Raw genomic sequence first — 20,624 nt, 5'->3', positions numbered from 1 at the left:
GCCAAAAAAAAAATCAAGAACAACAAAATACGAAACAAATAGTGTTAACGCGTCCAGCCTTTTTTCCAAGCTTTAATGATATACTATAAGAAAATAAACAGGAGAGGAAAGCATTTATTTATTTATAGGAAAATAAATGACGTTTGTCGCCGCGCTGGCCGGTCTCTTTCTCCCCCCCTCTCCCCTTGGCCGCGTCCAACCTCTTTCCTCCACCGCTCACGCGCTTCCCTTCCCAGATCCCCCCACCCTCTCCCCTCCCCTCGCCACCAAACCACCATACCGAGCAGCCTCAGCTTCATTCTCCTCTCTTCTCATTTGGTCCCCGCGACTCGCTCCAGCCACATGCCACTGCCCCGTGCTCGCCTCGCCGCCGCTGCCATTCCTCCCCACGAGCTGCCGTGCTGATGATGGACGACCCGCCGCCCTCCTCGCGTCACCGGCTTCCCGTGCCGCCGCCGCCGCCGCCGCTGCTTCTGCTTCTGTTGCTGGTCTCCGTCTCCTGCTCGCTCGCCCACGGCAGCCCAGGTTCGTCTTGTTCTCCATGGATTTTCGCTTGCTTGTTTGTTTCTTTCTTGGACTACTTCCGGTGATCCAGGTGAGCTGATTTTGCCTGCTCTTGGTTTGTGCAGCGGTTGGAGGAGGACTCGGTGCAGAGGAATGGGGCGCGACTAGGGATGCCGCTTCCGTTGAACTCAGGTGAGCTTGCGAATCCGCGGCGCCCTTGGTGATTTTAGTACTATTATTAGTCATGGAGTTCGACAGAGCTTGGGTTCGAATTTTCTGGGATTTTTTTGGGGGGCGTATGCAACTGTATGACTGTAAATTGGCTCGCTCCTGGGTGTTGTTGGTTGGTGATTCAGCAATGATTTGGGGTGGTCTGGCTTATCGGCCGGTGGTTAGGTGGAGCCGAGTTGTTATAGTCTTGGTACAGGAGGGGGAAAGGTGGCACAAATCTGGGGGGAGGCCATGTTTCTGCCTGATTGCTCCAATCATTTTTTCTTCTGGTATCTATCAATCATGCCAGCATCTGAAACGGAATTAACAAATCTGAATTGGCACTGTTTTTCTTATAGTATAATGATACCATACAGCTCGACATAAACATATGGTTAGCTCTTAGCTGAATAGCCTGTTCATACATCTGGAAGTGTCAATATGAGTAAAATTTATCTATGATGGTCAAAGTGTTTCTTACTCAAGTGTAAGATGTGCTCACAGTTGAAGAGACGAGGCACCAAATATGCAACCACTAATATTCTCTTTGTTCTGCTTCATGTGCTGTTGACCCATCAGAAATTCGCATCCGAGAAGACTACTGCAGGTAGGCGGTGGAAACCACCTCCCACCAGAGTTCCTGCAACCGAGGCACAGGCATCAGAGAAGAGCAACCTCGCCTGCTCCGTCGCCCTCGCCATTCACCGCTCCATCACCATCGCCTTCAGCTTTTCGCCCATCGCTAGCCCCTCCACATTTCGTCAGGCCTCTGCCTTCCACCCCACAGCCAAGTCATGATCCTCAAGTTGGTGCCCCAGTCAACCCTTTGCATAGGCATTCCTGGAGAGCCTACGGTTTGGTCACGGCAGGTGGTGCGGCTCTCCTTGTCATGGCAGCAGCATTTGCTGTATACTGCCGAGCGAAGAAAGTGGGTACTGTGAGGCCTTGGGTCACAGGGTTAAGCGGGCAGCTGCAGCGAGCATTTGTGACAGGTAACCTTTCTATTTGTGCATATTTGTAATTGTATATCGGTTGTACCTTAACACATGACCAATCATGTTTTCCAGGTGTACCTTCCTTGAAGCGGTCAGAGCTGGAAGCAGCCTGTGAGGATTTCAGCAATATAATTGGTTCTACGGCTAACTGCATGTTGTATAAGGGAACATTATCAAGCGGAGTCGAAATAGCGGTTGTGTCAAGTTTAATATCGTCTAAGAATGATTGGTCAAAAGAATGTGAATCCCACTACAGGAAAAAGGTAAGCTGCCACTGACCTCCTTACGCACATTTTTTTTCTTTTGCGAAATACACATTGACTGAAACGGCTATGGTTTCAGATCTCAAGTTTATCCAAAGTGGGCCACAAGAACTTCATCAATCTGCTTGGCTACTGTGAAGAAGAAAATCCTTTCACCAGAGCTATGGTGTTTGAATATGCTCCGAACGGGACTCTTTTCGAGCATCTCCATGGTAAGTGTGTACATAATATATCCTTTTAGATTTCTCTCTGTCAACAGAATGATTCCTACAATGTTCACACACTTCAACAATTTCAGTATTTGATAATTTTTTTGATTGTGTTGCAGTTAGAGAAGCTGAGAATCTGGACTGGATGGCCCGACTTAGAATATCGATGGGGATAGCATACTGTCTCGAGCAAATGCACAAGCTGAATCCACCCGTCGTGCCAAGGAGCTTCGGCTCAACAACTATCCACCTCACTGATGATTTTGCCGCAAAGGTTTCAGATCTTGATTTCTGGAATGGCACCAAGGGATCTGATTCGGTCACCGACGACTGCACCATGTTGGACACGGAGAGCATCGTGCATCAGTACGGCATTATACTGCTGGAGATATTAACCGGGAGAGTACCCTTCCCTGAGCAAGATCTGCCACTGGAACAGTGGGCGTCCATCTATTTTGAAGGCAAGATGCCTCTTGCAGAGCTGATGGACTCGAGCCTGGGCTCCTTCCCTGAGGAAACCGCGCGCGCGTTGTGCGACGTCGCGAGGTCCTGCGTCGACCCGGACCCGAGCAAGAGACCGCGGATGGCGCAGGTGGCGGCGCAGATGAAGGAGATCACGGCGGTGGGGCCTGAGGGCGCGACCCCGAAGGTGTCGCCGCTGTGGTGGGCTGAGCTTGAGATCATGTCTGCTGAGGCTACCTGATGGTGAATCCCTTCGGCAGTCCAGTCCATTTCTCCCTGTTGTGATCATGGATTCTTTGGTTTGCTTTGTTGTTCCTTGTACTGAAAAGTTGGTTGTGGCTTTGAGCTTGAACGTGTGGTGGGTTAGTGGCATTGTAATGAGGTGTCCTGCCAGCAAATCTAGTGAGAGTTAACGGGGAGATGTGTGGTTTGGCAAACATCTGGTGAGCAGCCTGCACTAGGTTTGTTGAGGCAAACACCTGGTGAGCGCTCTGCATGTGATACAAGATCAAATCCAGCAAAACATCTCAAAAAATTGAAATCCAGAGCGCTTGGCTGTGAAAGTTAAAATTCGTCCAATAAATTAAAACCATCCCAAAAAAATCACAGCAAAACATCAGCGAAATAAGCAATGTCAGATTTATATATCTTGAAATTTATTCAATCTGCTCCCGGCTTAACTTAGTAAAACGTCACTTGGGGACGGGGATTGCAGCACGCCTGCAGTTTATTTACGTCAAAACGAGAACTCCGATAAAATTTGAATTTGCATTGTGGGACCCTTCCTTGTGGGGAAGGACCCTTTAAAAATTAGCGTATGCTGCTCATTGTGGCGCCCACACGGTATTCTTTAGTAAAAGGCGAAAGAATAGTTCGCTTTGTGGTCACCACGCAGCTGCGTGCCTTCCACCGCTGGCCCTGGCTGCCCTCTTATACACCTCGCTCCCCACAGCTTCTCCCACGGCAGCGATGTGGGACTAAACGAGCGACTCCGCTGGCAGCTCCATTCGATCGATCTCCCACACGGCGGCCTCGACAGCAAAACAGGCCCGACGCCGCCACCAACTCACTAGGACTGGGCCTGGGTACGATTGAACCGGAAACCTGGCTGGGCTTGGAACAGCGTTGTTTGCTTGTTTATTAGGCCTCGGTATAAGAAAATCGAATTGGTAAAATGAAAAAAATGGGCATCTAAAAAAAAGGTAATTTTTTTAAAAATAAGGTAAAACAAAAAAAATCAAAAAACACATGCTGAAATTCCATTCATTTAGATAAGTGCGTAGCTGCAAACGTGGCCCAAGTGGGAGTAAGGCGTTTTTTCCAACAAAACTCTTTCCCCAAATGCGGACCAAAAAATAGTAACACCTCGGATAGAAGAAAAAATCTCAAAATAATAATATGGGTGAACAGATAAAAAAATCAGAGAAATGCACTTAGCTTTATTATTATTATTATTATTATTATTATTATTATTATTATTATTAAGTAATAAGTGTGTATATGTATAGGTATATACTTCCTCCGTAAAGAAATATAAGAGCTTTTAGATCATTAAAATAGTGATCTAAACGCTCTTATATTAGCTTACGAAGGTTGTATTTATTGATCAAATTTGACTACAGATATGGGATCAACCATCTTATTTCAGTATAGGCCCACACACTATCCTTAATATTGGAATAAAAAGACTCTGAAATAGGAAACTCTTTTCTCGTCTAGCATAACTGACCACTACAAATCAAGTCAAAAGTGCTTATATGCTTAACTTTTTTGTAAGGGATTTACCTATCATTTTTCAGGTCACGAGATTACAGTTATGAAGTCAACATCAGCTTTCATTGTTGGACTGGCTTTGGTTTTCCTTACCACGCTCCAAGCACTGGTTATTGGGCTTATGAATGTGGTAGTGGAAACTATGAGGTGGCCATCAAGTACGAGCAAAACATCAGTGAACTGTCTACCACACTGCCTGAGGCGGCCTCCTCGTCCCCTTTCGTATACAGGGAGATTGTTGGTTCCAGCCAGGAGGACAAAACATACGCCTAAGCGACTTGTAGTGTTGATACAGAAGCATATGATTGCAGTAGATGTCTAACTCAAAATATCATAATTAATCTTGTACATTTATAAACATATTGGGGGAGGGGGCTTTGGCCCCCATGGCCCCAATGAGCCTTGACATAGTGTCCCAACTACATGCCTAGTGTAACATAATGAGAGATATCATGATAAGATATTAACATACTAATGAGTGTCCATCTTTTTAGTTTGAAAGTTTTGTGCGTATAATATGTTTTCCCAAATTCTTCAAAGTGCACGCGCACTTTTTAGATGAAACGAGCGGCCTCGCTCTCACAGCGCATGCATGCGTTAATTTATTTGCCTACTAGTGCATGTAGGCGTGACATTAAATGCGTTCACACTGCTCCTTTAGTTTGAGAAGAAAGGCAGATCCATCTGCATTTATTTCGGGTTTTCAAAAATTCAAAAAGCTATATCTTTCAAACTAGATCCCGCATGGGTATATTTCGATGAAATTTTTTCGATGCCAACTTTGGGGCTATATGATGCAACTTTAGTATTGCATGGTGCAACTTTAGTACTGCATGGTGCAACTTTTTTCCAAAACCAATTTTAGAGCTGCATGATCCAACTTCCGATGAGGCTACAACATAGCAACCATAACAACCGACTTTTGTGATGCGCAACTAGTCTACTACCCCTGCCAACCACCTTGTAGTAGATGTGCAACCCTCCTCCCTACTTGTGGATGCCTATTGTTGGCACACCCTGCACCACCTCCCCTACCAGCGATATGTGCAACTTAGTATGTTGTTCAAGCCAACTGTCTACTTATCGATGTGCAACTCTTTCCCCTCCCTACTTGTAGATATGTAGTTTCGGTTGGCGGGGGCAACACACGGAGTTGCACATAGCTTGCTATGCAGTTGGCCAAGAAAACATACGAAGTTGCACATCTCATAGGCAGGGATAGTGTGATGGTGTTCCACATTCACAAGGATAGTGAAAAGCTGCATATAGACATGGCATTAAAGTTGCAAATCTCACTAGCAGAGGTGGTTTGGACCGGTTGCTAGAAGGAAAAACTACACATCCACGGGGGTGCGATGAAAAGTTGCACATCACTGTTAGACAGTTGGTCGTGGCAGTATTCGGAGTTGCACATCCACTGCTAGGCAGTTGGCGGATGCAGCAAACAATGAAAGCACATCCACATGCAGGGGGAAAGTTGCACATGTCACTGGAAGGGGTGGTTTGAGGGGGTGGAGGTTACATCAGTGAAAATTGCACGTCCACGAGTAGGCGGAAAGTTGCACATCCACTGTCAGCTAGTTGCACATCGCTTCTAGTCAGTTGTACAAAATAAGGGACTAAATTGCACACAAAAAATTCATCGAAACATACCCATACGGGATCTAGTTTCGAAGAGCACGTCACGAGGATTCCAACAGTGAAAACGGATCTTAATTTCGAAGCACGGTTTGAAAATTATGGTTTTTTGAATTTTTTAAATCATGAATTAAATGGTAGAAAGCCATCCATGCCCATGTAGTAAAAGAAGGCGCAGCGGATGCATGTGGATCATTTAATACACATGTTTGTTGGCTATTTCTTGTTTAATTAGTTGGGACCAGAAGAACCTTTCCTAATCAGCACAAGGGGACAAAATACTTTTCATAGATTACCGACTGCCGCGAAGCGCTAGCGAGCCAACGGCTGCTCGCTAGACGCGTCCATATGTTTTTCTATTCATCTTCAGCTGGAAAATTTCATAATGCTTGACAATCTGCACTACACATGCAGCCATGTGATGGAGATCAAACGAGTAAGCATGCATTTGGATCTCAAGCAAGCCTAATTCTAGCCTCGCCCAGCCTGGATGGCTATTTGGTGTGGAGTAGAAAAAAGGTAGCTTTGCCTAGCGAACTAGCCTGCATGGGCTAGAAAATCCACGCCCGGACAGGAGAGCCGATTTGGCTCGCCTCCATCGGCAAGAATTGAGCACAAGCCTATTAAGCAAGTAACTGCCGTTGTGATCATGGTTTAGTGGAGGCTAGGCAAATAAATCAAACAAGTAGCCTTGCTCGTATGAGCTATGCCTCGGGTGAGCTAGAATCCTATTGTCTGGCTGGGCATGTTTATCTAGAGAACCAAACACACCCTAAGTTCTTTACCCTTGCATCAATGCCAAAATATAATCTAAGATTTCTCTTTAGTGCTCTCCAAATTTACATGAATATTTGGCTTGTAGAGTAACGAAACATAAAGCTTCCGGCCTAACAATGATTAAGGTAACAAAGTCTACTCAAAGCCACCACACATCTAATGATCTCATTCGGACGATTTTCTCTGTTGGTGAAAGCAACACAACCCTCTCACATTCCTACCCTCCGCCCAGTGCACCTACACCCTATATCTAGTCATCCATTTGGAGTCGACGGGAGGTCCTGCATCGACCCGGATCCGAGCAACAGACCGTGGATGGCAGAGGTGGCGGCTTAGATGAAGGAGATCACGGCGGTGGGGCCTGAGGGCGCGACTCCGAAGGTGTCGCCGCTGTGGTGGACCAAGCTTGAGATGATGTTTGCTAAAGCAACCTAATGGTGAATCCCTTCAGCGGTCCATTCCCCCTTTTGTGATCATGGATTCTTTGGTTTGCTTTACTGTTCCTTATATTCAGAAAAGTTGGTTGTGGCTTTGAGCTTGAACATGTAGTAGGTCAGTGGCATTGTAATGTGGTGTCCTGCATGCAAATTTAGTGAAAGTAAACATGGAGATGTGTGGTTTATGCCATGTTTACGTATGATTTGATCAATTCTTAGGCGAACAACCAGTGAGCAGTCTGCAATGGGTTTGTTGAGGCAAACATCCGGTGAGCACTCTCCATTCTCCATGTGATACAGGATCATCTATAATACTAAAGAAATCCAGCTACGCAGAAGCTTGGGCTGTGAAAGTTAAAATCATCTAATCAATTAAATTCGTCCAAAAAAACAAGGTAAAATATCAGTGAAATCAACAATATCAGATTTGATATCTACAATTTTTTCTTGAAAACTATTCAATGTTATAATGATGCTTTGAACTTAGAAAAAGGTCAGCCGCCTAGCCAGCCGTTGATTTGCGCCAACACAATTTGTTCTGGGTCACTTGATTGCCTATCTCAACGTGCCCCATGTCTCCCCGCAATTCCTTGAAGCTTGGTCCACCACATCATCCTCGCTTCCTTGTGCTAGGCGCGTAATTCCTTGAAGCACCGGTGATGCTCCATTGCTGCACCGGCAATGCTCCATTGCTGCACTGGCAATGCTCCATTGCAGCGTCAGGTGCACCAACGACCCAGCGATGCTTCATTGCAGCACCGATGATGCTCCGGCGGCCCCGACAATACTCCATTGCAGCATCGCAGGAGGGCTTTTTTACTGTTCTGGCCCATTTGTCAAAGTTTAGCACGATTTGACCCGTGTTTGGAAGTTTTTTCGGATCTGACATTTCGAGACGCCAACAACCATGACGTCTTGCTTGTACTCAAGACGCCGCGAACCCCGGCGTCTGGCCTCTGTTCAGTTTTGTTGACCGTTTAACATGGCAAAGGGCAGACGCCGCTAACCTTGGCGTTTAGGTCAGAAAGGTTAAGTGACATGCATGCATGCACGCACGCATTCTTCTGGTGGCGGTGGCTTGCTCACGCGCATGCAATGGCATGGCGCTTGCATGCACACGCACGCACGCAGCACTCTCATGAGATGTGCATTGACGGATCAATCATGGACTGATGGATGGAAGCATGTCATGCGTGCGTACGTGCCATCCCATCAATGGAGTGCAGAGAAGTGGCTAAGATTTGATCCGGGATGTAGATATAAACGAATATATATGGGGTTGGGGACTTGGGGTAGACCAGCATGGGCTGAATCCGACGTGACGGACGCGCCCGGGCGCATCCGGGCTCTCCGCCACCAATATGAGAAGTGTTGATCAGTCCGAACGTATAGGGTTGATATGAAGTGCGATTGGGTCGTGTTTTCATGACAATTCCTGACCAGGTCATCTGCCCAGACGTGTAGGGGGCATCTGAGAAGTTCGATTGTAGATGCTCTAAGCCAGTGACTCGCCTGCGAATCATATATAGCACGTCTACCTACACTTAGGGCATCTACAGTCGGGCGCCTCAAACCAGCCTCAAACGCCCGGGGGACCGCCGGTCACTGACCGGTAAAAAAAAACTACCGGGCGCCTCAAACGCCCGGGTTGTTCGGCGCCCCTCATATCCAGCCCAAATGTAGGGCGGATATGGGGCGGCCCGGCTGCTCCCGGGCACGTCCACCATGTCAACCCGGCCTACTACCGACTGTTGGGAACGTAGCATGCAATTTCAAAAAAAGTTACTACGAGCACGCAAGATCTATCTAGGAGATGCATAGAAACGAGAAGGGAGAGCATCTTCATACCCTTGAAGATCGCAAAGCGGAAGCGTTTATCAACGCGATTGATGTAGTCGTACACCTACACGATCCGTCCCGATCAAGTACCGAACGTACGGCACCTCCGTGTTCAGCACACGTTCAGCTCGATGACGTCCTCGCCTTCTTGATCCAGCAAGACGGGCGAAGTAGTAGATGAGTTCCGGCAGCATGACGGCATGGTGACGGTGTTGGAGAAGAACAATCTCCGCAGGGCTTTGCCAAGCACAACGGAAACTATGACGAAGGATAAACTAGAGGGGACGGGGCTGCCGGCACACAGCTTGGTGATTCTTGATGTGCTCCAGGTGCTAGCCCTGGGGTCGAAAAACTTGGAGTAAAAGCCTCCTCAAAGTCGGTTTTGCCCGCAAGGAAGAGTCCTTCTCGGACTTCCAGGACCAGACGCCACGGTCCTTGGCGTCTGGCCCAGACGCCATGAGCCTCGGCGTCTGGCCTAGGGCCAGACGCCAGGGTCTCCGGCGTTTGGCCCCTGGCCTCCGCAAAACTCCTTTTGCACCAACCTAAAGCCCCGTGGGCTTCACCCCTTGGCCGAACCATATCATCCTATATATCAATCTTTACCTCCGGACCATTCCGGAGCTCCTCGTCATGTCCATGATCTCATCCGGGACTCCGAACAACATTCGGTCACCAACATACATAACTCGTATAATACTATATCGTCAACGAACGTTAAGCGTGCGGACCCTACGCGTCCGAGAACTATGTAGACATGACCGAGACACCTCTTTGGTCAATAACCAATAGCGGAACCTGGATGCCCACATTGGCTCCTACATATTCTACGAAGATCTTTATTGGTCGAACCTTATGACAACATACGTAATTCCCTTTATCCTCGGTATGTTACTTGCCCGAGATTCGATCGTTGGTATCTCCATACCTAGTTCAATCTCGTTACCGGCAAGTCTCTTTACTCGTTCTGTCATGTATCATCCCGCAACTAACTCATTAGTCACATTGCTTGCAAGGCTTATTATGATGTGCATTACCGAGAGGGCCCAGAGATACCTCTCCGATACTCGGAGTGACAAATCCTAATCTCGATCTATGCCAACCCAACAAACACCTTCGGAGATACCTGCAGAGCATCTTTATAATCACCCAGTTACGTTGTGACGTTTGATAGCACACAAGGTATTCCTCCGGTATCCGGGAGTTGCATAATCTCATAGTCAAAGGAATATGTATAAGTCATGAAGAAAGCAATAGCAATAAGACTTAACGATCATTATGCTAAGCTAACGGATGGGTCTTGTCCATCACATCATTCTCCTAATGATGTGATCCCGTTCATTAAATGACAACACATGTCTGTGGTTAGAAAACTTAATTATCTTTGATCAACGAGCTAGTCTAGTAGAGGCTTACTAGGGACACTGTGTTTTGTCTATGTATCCACACATGTATCAAATTTCCGGTTAATACAATTCTAGCATGAATAATAAACATTTATCATGATATAAGGAAATATAAAATAACAACTTTATTATTGCCTCTAGGGCATATTTCCTTCAGTCTCCCACTTGCACTAGAGTCAATAATCTAGTTCACAGCGCCATGTGATTTAACACTAATAGTTCACACCTTTATGTGATTAATGATACGTCTCCAACGTATCTATAATTTTTTATTGTTCCATGCTGTTATATTATCAATCTTGGATGTTTTATAATAATTTTATCATCATTTTATATCATTTTTGGTACTAACCTATTGACAAGTGCCAGTTGTTGTTTTCTACATGTTTTTTACATCGCAGGAAATCAATATCAGACGGAGTCCAAATGTAACGAAACTCGACGGAGAATTTTTATGGACTAGAAGGAACGTAATGGGCCCTGGCTGCGTCTGGGGGTGCCCCGAGGGGGGCACAACTCACCAGGGCGCGCCAGGAGGCCCAGGCACGCCCTGGTGGGTTGTCCCACCTCGGGTACCCCCGGACCGCCCCTTTACTCTATAAATACCCCAATATTTCAGAAACCATAGGGGAGTCGACAAAATATTCATCCAGCTATCGCAGAGTCCAGAACCACCAGATCCAATCTAGACACCATCTCGGATGGGGTTCACCACCTCCATTGGTGCCTCTCCGATGATGCGTGAGTAGTTCTTTGTAGACCCTCGGGTCCGTAGTTAGTAGCTAGATGGCTTCCTCTCTCTTGCTAGATTCTCAATACAATGGTCTCTTGGAGATCCATATGATGTAACTCTTTTGCGGTTTGTTTGTTGGGATCGATGAACTTTGAGTTTATGATCAGATCTATCTTTTTATATCCATGAAAGTTATTTGAGTTTCTTTGATCTCTTATATGCACGATTGCTTATAGCCTCGTATTTCTTCTCTGATATTTGGGTTTTGTTTGGCCAACTTGATCTATTTATCTTGCAATGGGAAGTGGTGCTTTGTAGTGGGTTCGATCTTACGGTGCTTGATCCCAGTGACAGAAGGGGAACCGACACATATGTATCGTTGCTCGATAAAAGGATGGGGTCTATCTCTACATAGATAGATCTTGTCTACATCATGTCATCGTTCTTGTTGCATTACTCCATTTTTCCATGAACTTAATACACTAGATGCATGCTGGATAGTGGTCGATGTGTGGAGTAATAGTAGTAGATGCAGGTAGGAGTAGGTCTACTAATCTTGGACGTGATGCCTATATAATGATCATTGTCTGGATATCGTCATAATTATTTGAAGTTTTGTCAATTGCCCAACAGTAATTTGTTCACCCAGCGTTTGCTATTTTTCTCGAGAGAAGCCACTAGTGAAACCTACGGCCCCGGGCCTTCTTTCTCATATATTTGCCTTTGCGATATACTTTTCCTTTGCACTTATTTTCAGATCTATTAAACCAAAAATAAAAAAATACCTTGCTGCGTTTTATTTCTATTTATTTTATTTGGCGTTCGATCTATCAATATACTACAATTTATCTCACGTCCGTTTGCCTATCTTGAGGCGCCGTACCCCGGAAGGGATTGACAACCCCTTTAACGCGTCGGGTTGCGAGGATTTGTTATCTGTGTGCAGGGGTTGTTTACGTTGTGTTGCTTGGTTCTCCTACTGGCTCGATAACCTTGGTTTCATATCTGAGTGAAATACCTACCGCCGCTGTGCTGCATCATTCCTTCCTCTTTGGGGAAATACCGACGTAGCTTCAAGCGACATCAAAAGGAATTTCTAGCGCCGTTGCCGGGGAGGATCTTCAACATATACCAGGTTCCTAATCACAAATCTCATCTCCTTGCAATTTACATTATTTGCCATTTGCCTCTCGTTTTCCTCTCCCCCACTTCACAAAAAGTTGCCGTTTTATTCGCCTATCTTTTTCCGTTCGCTGTTTTCTTGCCGGATCTGTTTTTGTGTGCAATCTTGTTTGCCGTTACTATCATTATGGATAGTTCTTCCTCTATTGCTTGCACTCCCAAGAACGAGGTTCTCAACTTTAAACAAAGGGGAGGAGAAAATATAAAAGATGCTTGGTATAGGATTTGCAATGCTCATAATAGATCTATTCGCAAGCAATCTACCGTTGTTCTTCTCCGTTGCTTTTACGTTGGCATCACCACTTGGTATAGATTCGTCCTTGATACGATTACCGGTGGAAATTTCTTGATGTGTCCCTCTCTTGATGCTTTCAATGCTTTGGGAAATTTAGTGGGCTCACCACCTCTTATGATTAATGAAACAACTTTGACTCTTGAGCATGTTATGGAAAGATTAGACACTATTGAAAAGAAAATGCTCACCAAAGATCAGATGGAAATTATAGATAAAAAGATGCATAATTTTGCCACCAAGATTGGATCAAGAGCGGGAGAAATTTTTAAGTTGCTAAAAGAAAAGGGTACCATAATCCATGAAAGAATAGAAGAAAACCCGTCTCGGATTGATAAACTAGAGGAAATTATTAGTAACCTAAGCACGGCTTTTGCTTCCGCTAATACTACCGCAAAAACTCCCATAAAAATTGGCAAAGTTACCAAGAACAAGGGTGAAACTTCTAGTAGTGGTAATAAAGAAGATCTTAAGATGATCAATATTCACCCGGATTTTGTTGAAGTGATAAGAGATCCTTTTTGCAAGAATGAATTCTTTCAATTTATTCCTAGGAGTATTGTTATTGAAGATCTTTATGCTAAATCTCTGAAGGATCCTAAGTGTTTGATTGAAGACTTGTACAAAGATGACAAAACTTAAATCCTTGCTTTATTCCTAGCTAAGGACATAAAACTATAGCGCTTGTTGGGAGGCAACCCAATGAATAAATTTTAATTTTTGCTTTTTGCTTTCTGTTCTTGAGTGTTAGCAAGATTATGCTACTGTTATGATTGTGTTTTTTGTGTTTTAATTAGTGTTTGTGCCAAGTAGAACCGATAGGATCTTCTTGGGTGATAATTGTTTGATCTTGCTGAAAAACAGAAATTTATGCAGTCACGAAAATAATTGTTAAAAATCACCAGAACGTGATAAAATGCCAATTCTTTTTGAAGAAGATTAATATACAAATTACCCAGGACGTACTAGCTTTTTAGAATTTTTGGAGTTACAGAAGTACTCGAACAAATCAGATTGCTACAGACTGTTCTGTTTTGACAGATTCTGTTTTCTTTGTGTTGTGTGCTTATTTTGATGGCTCTATGGTTTTCTTTGATGAGTTTTTGCCATAGAAAAGTTGGAATACAATAGATATAATACAAAAACAAAATATGAATTGGTTTGATACAGTACTTATATTAGTGATTTATTTTTCTTATACTAACGGATCACACGAAGGTTTTGTTGAGTTTTGTGTGATTGAAGTTTTCAAGTTTTGGGTTATCTTACGATGGATGAAAGTGTTGGGGAACGTGGTAATTTCAAAAAAAAAATCCTACGCACACACAGGATCATGGTGATGCATAGCAACGAGAGGGGAGAGTGTGTCCACGTACCCTCGTAGACCGAAAGCGGAAGCGTTAGCACAACGCGGTTGATGTAGTCGTACGTCTTCACGATCCGACCGATCCAAGTACCGAACGCACGGCACCTCCGAGTTCAGCACACGTTCAACTCGATGACGTCCCACGAACTCCGATCCAGTAGAGCTTCGAGGGAGAGTTCCGTCAGCACGACGGCGTGATGACGGTGATGATGATGCTACCGACGCAGGGCTTCGCCTAAGCACCGCTATGATATGACCGAGGTGGATTATGGTGGAGGGGGGCACCGCACACGGCTGGGAGAGATCAACAGATCAACTTGTGTGTCTATGGGGTGCCCCCTGGCCACATATATAAAGGAGTGGAGGAGGGGAGGGGCCGGCCCTCTCTATGGCACGCCCTAGGGGAGTCCTACTCCCACCGGGAGTAGGATTCCTCTTTTCCTAGTAGAACTAGGAGCCCTTCCAAGTAGTAGGAGTAGGAGAGAAGGAAAGGGAAAAGAGAAGAGAAGGAAGGAGGGGGCGCCGCCCCTCCCCCTAGTCCAATTCGGACTAAGCCTTAGGGGGGGGGCGCAGCCTCCTCTCTCTCCTTCCCCTAAAGCCCAATAAGGCCCATATACCCCCCGGCGAATTCCCGTAACTCTCCGGTACTCCAAAAAATACCCGAATCACTCGGAACCTTTCCGATGTCCAAATATAGTCGTCCAATATATCGATCTTTACGTCTCGACCATTTAGAGACTCCTCGTCATGTCCGCGATCTCATCCGGGACTCTGAACTACCTTCAGTACATCAAATCACATAAATTCATAATACCGATCGTCACAGAACTTTAAGCGTGCGGACCCTACGGGTTCGAGAACTATGTAGACATGACCGAGACACGTCTCCGGTCAATAACCAATAGCGGAACCTGGATGCTCATATTGGCTCCCACATATTCTACGAAGATCTTTATTGGTCAAACCGCATAACAGCATATGTTGTACCCTTTGTCATCGGTATGTTACTTGCCCGAGATTCGATCATCGGTATCTCAATACCTAGCTCAATCTCATTACCGACAAGTCTCTTTACTCGTTCCGTAATGCATCATCCCGCAACTAACTCATTAGTTACAATGCTTGCAAGGCTTATAGTGATGTGCATTACCGAGAGGGCCCAGAGATACCTCTCCGACAATCGGAGTGACAAATCCTAATCTTGATATATGCCAACTCAACAAGTACCTTTGGAGACACCTGTAGAGCACCTTTATAATCACCCAGTTACGTTGTGACGTTTGGTAGCACACGAAGTGTTCCTCCGGTATTCGGGAGTTGCATAATCTCATAGTCATAGGAACATGTATAAGTCATGAAGAAAGCAATAGCAACATACTAAACGATCAAGTGCTAAGCTAACGGAATGGGTCAAGTCAATCACATCATTCTCTAATGATGTGATCCCGTTAATCAAATGACAAGTCATGTCTATGGCTAGGAAACTTAACCATCTTTGATTCAATGAGCTAGTCAAGTAGAGGCATACTAGTGACACTCTGTTTGTCTATGTATTCACACATGTATCAAGTTTCCAATTAATACAATTCTAGCATGAATAATAAACATTTATCATGAAATAAGGAAATAAATAATAACTTTATTATTGCCTCTAGGGCATATTTCCTTCAGTCTCCCACTTGCACTAGAGTCAATAATCTAGTTCACATCGCCATGTGATTTAACACCAATAGTTCACATCACCATGTGATTAACACCCATAGTTCACATCGTCATGTGACCAACACCCAAAGGGTTTACTAGAGTCAATAATTTAGTTCACATCGCTTTGTGATTAACACCCAAAGAGTACTAAGGTGTGATTTTGCTTGTGAGAGAAGTTTAGTCAACGGGTCTGCCACATTCAGATCCGTATGTATTTTGCAAATATCTATGTCAACAATGCTCTGCACGGAGCTACTCTAGCTAATTGCTCCCACTTTCAATATGTATCCAGATTGAGACTTAGAGTCATCTGGATCAGTGTAAAAACTTGTATCGACGTAACCCTTTACGACCAACCTTTTGTCACCTCCATAATCGAGAAACATATCCTTATTCCACTAAGGATAAATTTTGACCGCTGTCCAGTGATCTACTCCTAGATCACTATTGTACTCCCTTGCCGAAATCAGTGTAGGGTATACAATAGATTTGGTACACAACATGACATACTTTATAGAACCTATGGCTGAGGCATAGGGAATGACTTTCATTCTCTTTCTATCTTCTGCCGTGGTCGGGCTTTGAGTCTTAATCAATTTCACACCTTGTAACACAGTCAAGAACTCGTTCTTTGACTGTTCCATTTTGAACTAGTTCAAAATCTTGTCAAGGTATGCACTCATTGAAAACATTTATCAAGCGTCTTGATCTATCTCTATAGATCTTGATGCTCAATATGTAAGCAGCTTCACCGAGGTCTTTCTTTGAAAAAACTCCTTTCAAATACTCCTTTATGCTTTCCAGAAAATTCTACATTATTTCCGATCAACAATATCTCATTCACATATACTTATCAGAAATGCTGTAGTGCTCCCACTCACTTTCTTGTAAATACAGGCTTCACCGCAAGTCTGTAAAAACTATATGCTTTGATCAACTCATCAAAGCGTATATTCCAACTCCGAGATGCTTGCACCAGTCCATGGATGGATCGCTGGAGCTTGCACATTTTGTTAGCACCTTTAGGATCGACAAAACCTTCTGGTTGCATCATATACAACTCTTCTTTAAGAAATCCATTAAGGAATGTAGTTTTGACATCCATTTGCTAGATTTCATAAAATGTGGCAATTTGCTAACATGATTCGGACAGACTTGAGCATCGCTACGAGTGAGAAAATCTCATCGTAGTCAACACCTTGAACTTTGTCAAAAACCGTTTTTTTGACAAGTCTAGCTTTGTAGATAGTAACACTACTATCAGCGTCCGTCTTCCTCTCCATTTATTTTCTATGGCTTGCCGATCATCGGGCAAGTCAACCAAAGTCCACACTTTGTTCTCATACATGGATCCCATCTCAGATTTCATGGCCTTAAGCCATTTCGCAGAATCTGGGGTCATCATCGCTTCCTCATAGTTCGTAGGTTCGTCATGGTCAAGTAACATGACCTCCAGAACAGGATTACCGTACCACTCTGGTGCGGATCTCACTCTGGTTGACCTACGAGGTTCGGTAGTAACTTGATCTGAAGTTACATGATCATCATCATTAGCTTCCTCACTAATTGGTGTAGGAGTCACAGGAACAAATTTCTATGATGAACTACTTTCCAATAAGGGAGCAGGTACAGTTACCTCATCAAGTTCTACTTTCCTCCCACTCACTTCTTTCGAGAGAAACTCCTTCTCTAGAAAGGATCCATTCTTAGCAACGAATGTCTTGCCTTCGGATCTGTGATAGATGGTGTACCCAACTGTCTCCTTTGGGTATCCTATGAAGACACATTTCTCCGATTTGGGTTTGAGCTTATCAGGATGAAACTTTTTCACATAAGCATCGCAATCCCAAACTTTAAGAAACGACAACTTTGGTTTCTTGCCAAACCACAGTTCATACGGTGTCGTCTCAACAGATTTAGATGGTGCCCTTTTTAACATGAATGCAGCTGTCTCTAATGCATAACCCCAAAACGATAGTGGTAAATCGGTAAGAAACATCATAGATTGCACTATATTCAATAAAGTACGGTTATGACGTCCGGACACACCATTATGCTGTGGTGTTCCAGGTGGCATGATTTGGTGAAACTATTCCACATTGTTTTAATTGAAGGACAAACTCGTAACTCAAATATTTGCCTCTACGATCAGATCGTAGAAACTTTATTTTCTTGTTACGATGATTCTCTACTTCACTCTGAAATTCTTTGAACTTTTCAAATGTTTCAGACTTATGTTTCATCAAGTAGATATACCCATATCTGCTCAAATTATCCGTGAAGGTCAGAAAACAATGATACCCGCCGTGAGCCTCAACACTCATTGGACCGCATACATTGGTATGTATTATTTCCAACAAGTCAGTGGCTCGCTCCATTGTTCTGGAGAACGGAGTCTTAGTCATCTTGCCCATGAGGTATGGTTCGCAAGCATCAAGTGATTCATAATCAAGTGATTCCAAAAGCCCATCAGCATGGAGTTTCTTCATGCGCTTTACACCAATATGACCTAAACGGCAGTGCCACAAATAAGTTGCACTATCATTATTAACTTTGCATCTTTTGGCTTCAATATTATGAATATGTGTATCAATACAATCGAGAACCAACAAACCATTTTCATTGGGTGTATGAACATAGAAGGTTTTATTCATGTAAACAGAACAACAATTATTCTCTAATTTAAATGAATAACCGTATTGCAATAAACATGATCAAATCATATTCATGCTCAACGCAAACACCAAATAACATTTATTTAGGTTCAACACTAATCCCGAAAGTATAGGGAGTGTGCGACGATGATCATATCAATCTTGGAACTGCTTCCAACACACATCGTTACTTCACCCTTAACTAGTTTCTGTTCATTCTGCAACTCCCGTTTTGAGTTACTACTCTTAGCAACTGAACTAGTATCAAACACCGCGGGGTTTCTATAAACACTAGTAAATTACACATCAATAACATGTATATCAAATATACCTTTGTTCACTTTGCCATCCTTCTTATCCGCCAAATACTTGGGGTAGTTCCGCTTCCAGTGACTAGTCCCTTTGCAGTAGAAGCACTTAGTCTCATGCTTAGGTCCAGACTTGGGCTTCTTTACTTGAGCAGCAACTTGCTTGCCGTTCTTCTTGAAGTTCCCCTTCTTCCCTTTGCCCTTTTCTTGAAACTAGTGGTCTTGTTAACCATCAACACTTGATGCTTTTCTCGATTTCTACCTTCATCGATTTCAGCATCACGAAGAGCTTGGGAATCATTTCCGTTATCCCTTGCATATTATAGTTCATCACGAAGTTCTAGCAACTTGGTGATAGTGACTAGAGAACTCCGTCAATCACTATCTTATCTGGAAGATTAACTCCCACTTGATTCAAGTGATTGTAGTACTCAGATAATCTGAGCACATGCTTACTGGTTGAGCTATTCTCCTCCATCTTGTAGGCAAAGTAATGTTAGAGGTCTCATACCTCTCGACATGGGCATGAGTATGAAATACCAATTTCAACTCTTGGAACATCTTGTATGCTCCGTGGCGTTCAAAACATTTTGAAGTCCCGGTCCTAAGCCGTAAAGCATGGTGCACTAAACTATCAAGTAGTCATCATACCAAGCTTTTGTCAAAACGTTCAAAACGTCTGCATCTGCTCCTGCAATAGTTCTGTCACCTAGCGGTGCATCAAGGACATAATACTTCTGTGCAGCAATGAGGATAATCCTCAGATCACGGGGCTAGTCCGCATCTTTGCTACTAACATCTTTCAACTTATTTTTCTCTAGGAACATATCAAAAATAAAACAGGGGAGCTAAACGCGAGCTATTGATCTACAACATAGATATGCTAATACTAACAGGACTAAGTTCATGATAAATTAAAGTTTAATTAATCATATTACTTAAGAACTCCCACTTAGATAGACATCCCTCTAATCATCTAAGTGATCACGTGATCCAAATCAACTAAACCATGTCCGATCATCATGTGAGATGGAGTAGTTTTCAATGGTGAACATCACTATGTTGATCATATCTACTATATGATTCACGCTCGACCTTTTGGTCTCAGTGTTCCGAGGCCATATCTGCATATGCTAGGCTCGTCAAGTTTAACCTGAGTATTCCGCGTGTGCAAAACTGTCTTGCACCCCTTGTATTTGAATGTAGAGCTTATCACACCCGATCATCATGTGGTGTCTCAGCATGAAGAACTTTCGCAACGGTGCATACTCAGGGAGAACACTTATACCTTGAAATTTAGTGAGAGATCATCTTATAATGCTACCGTCGATCTAAGCAAAATAAGATGCATAAAAGATAAACATCACATGCAATGAATATAAGTGATATGATATGACCATCATCATCTTGTGCTTGTGATCTCCATCTCCGAAGCACCGTCATGATCACCATCGTCACCGGTGTGACACCTTGATCTCCATCGTAGCATCGTTGTCATCTCGCCAACTATTGCTTCTACGACTATCGCTACCGCTTAGTGATAAAGTAAAGCATTACAGGGCGATTGCATTGCATACAATAAAGCGACAACCATATGGCTCCCGCCAGTTGCCGATAACTCGGTTACAAAACATGATCATCTCATACAATAAAATATAGCATCATGTCTTGACCATATCACATCACAACATGCCCTGCAAAAACAAGTTAGACGTCCTCTACTTTGTTGTTGCAAGTTTTACGTGGCTGCTACGGGCTGAGCAAGAACCGTTCTTACCTACGCATCAAAACCACAACGATAGTTCGTCAAGTTAGTGTTGTTTTAACCTTCTCAAGGACCGGGCGTAGCCACACTTGGTTCAACTAAAGTTGGAG

At 44.0% G+C, this 20,624-nt stretch overlaps 1 non-coding gene and 1 pseudogene across 1 annotated transcript; one reads left to right on the top strand and one right to left on the bottom strand.

Moving 5' to 3' along the window:
• The first annotated feature begins 241 nt into the window (after positions 1-241).
• On the top strand, positions 242-3,062 carry LOC109748407 (protein MALE DISCOVERER 2-like; annotated as a pseudogene).
• Positions 3,063-3,421: 359 nt separating this feature from the next.
• LOC120975037 (U5 spliceosomal RNA) lies at positions 3,422-3,540 on the bottom strand. The gene has a single exon (XR_005770883.1). It is a non-coding gene; the product is annotated as a U5 spliceosomal RNA (small nuclear RNA).
• Between the last annotated feature and the right edge of the window lie 17,084 nt (positions 3,541-20,624).

This window comes from Aegilops tauschii, chromosome 2, assembly GCF_002575655.3.
Source record: "Aegilops tauschii subsp. strangulata cultivar AL8/78 chromosome 2, Aet v6.0, whole genome shotgun sequence".
Taxonomy (NCBI): domain Eukaryota; kingdom Viridiplantae; phylum Streptophyta; class Magnoliopsida; order Poales; family Poaceae; genus Aegilops; species Aegilops tauschii.
Note: the sequence above shows the minus strand (reverse complement) of the source record. Positions and strands in the feature narration are given on the sequence as shown.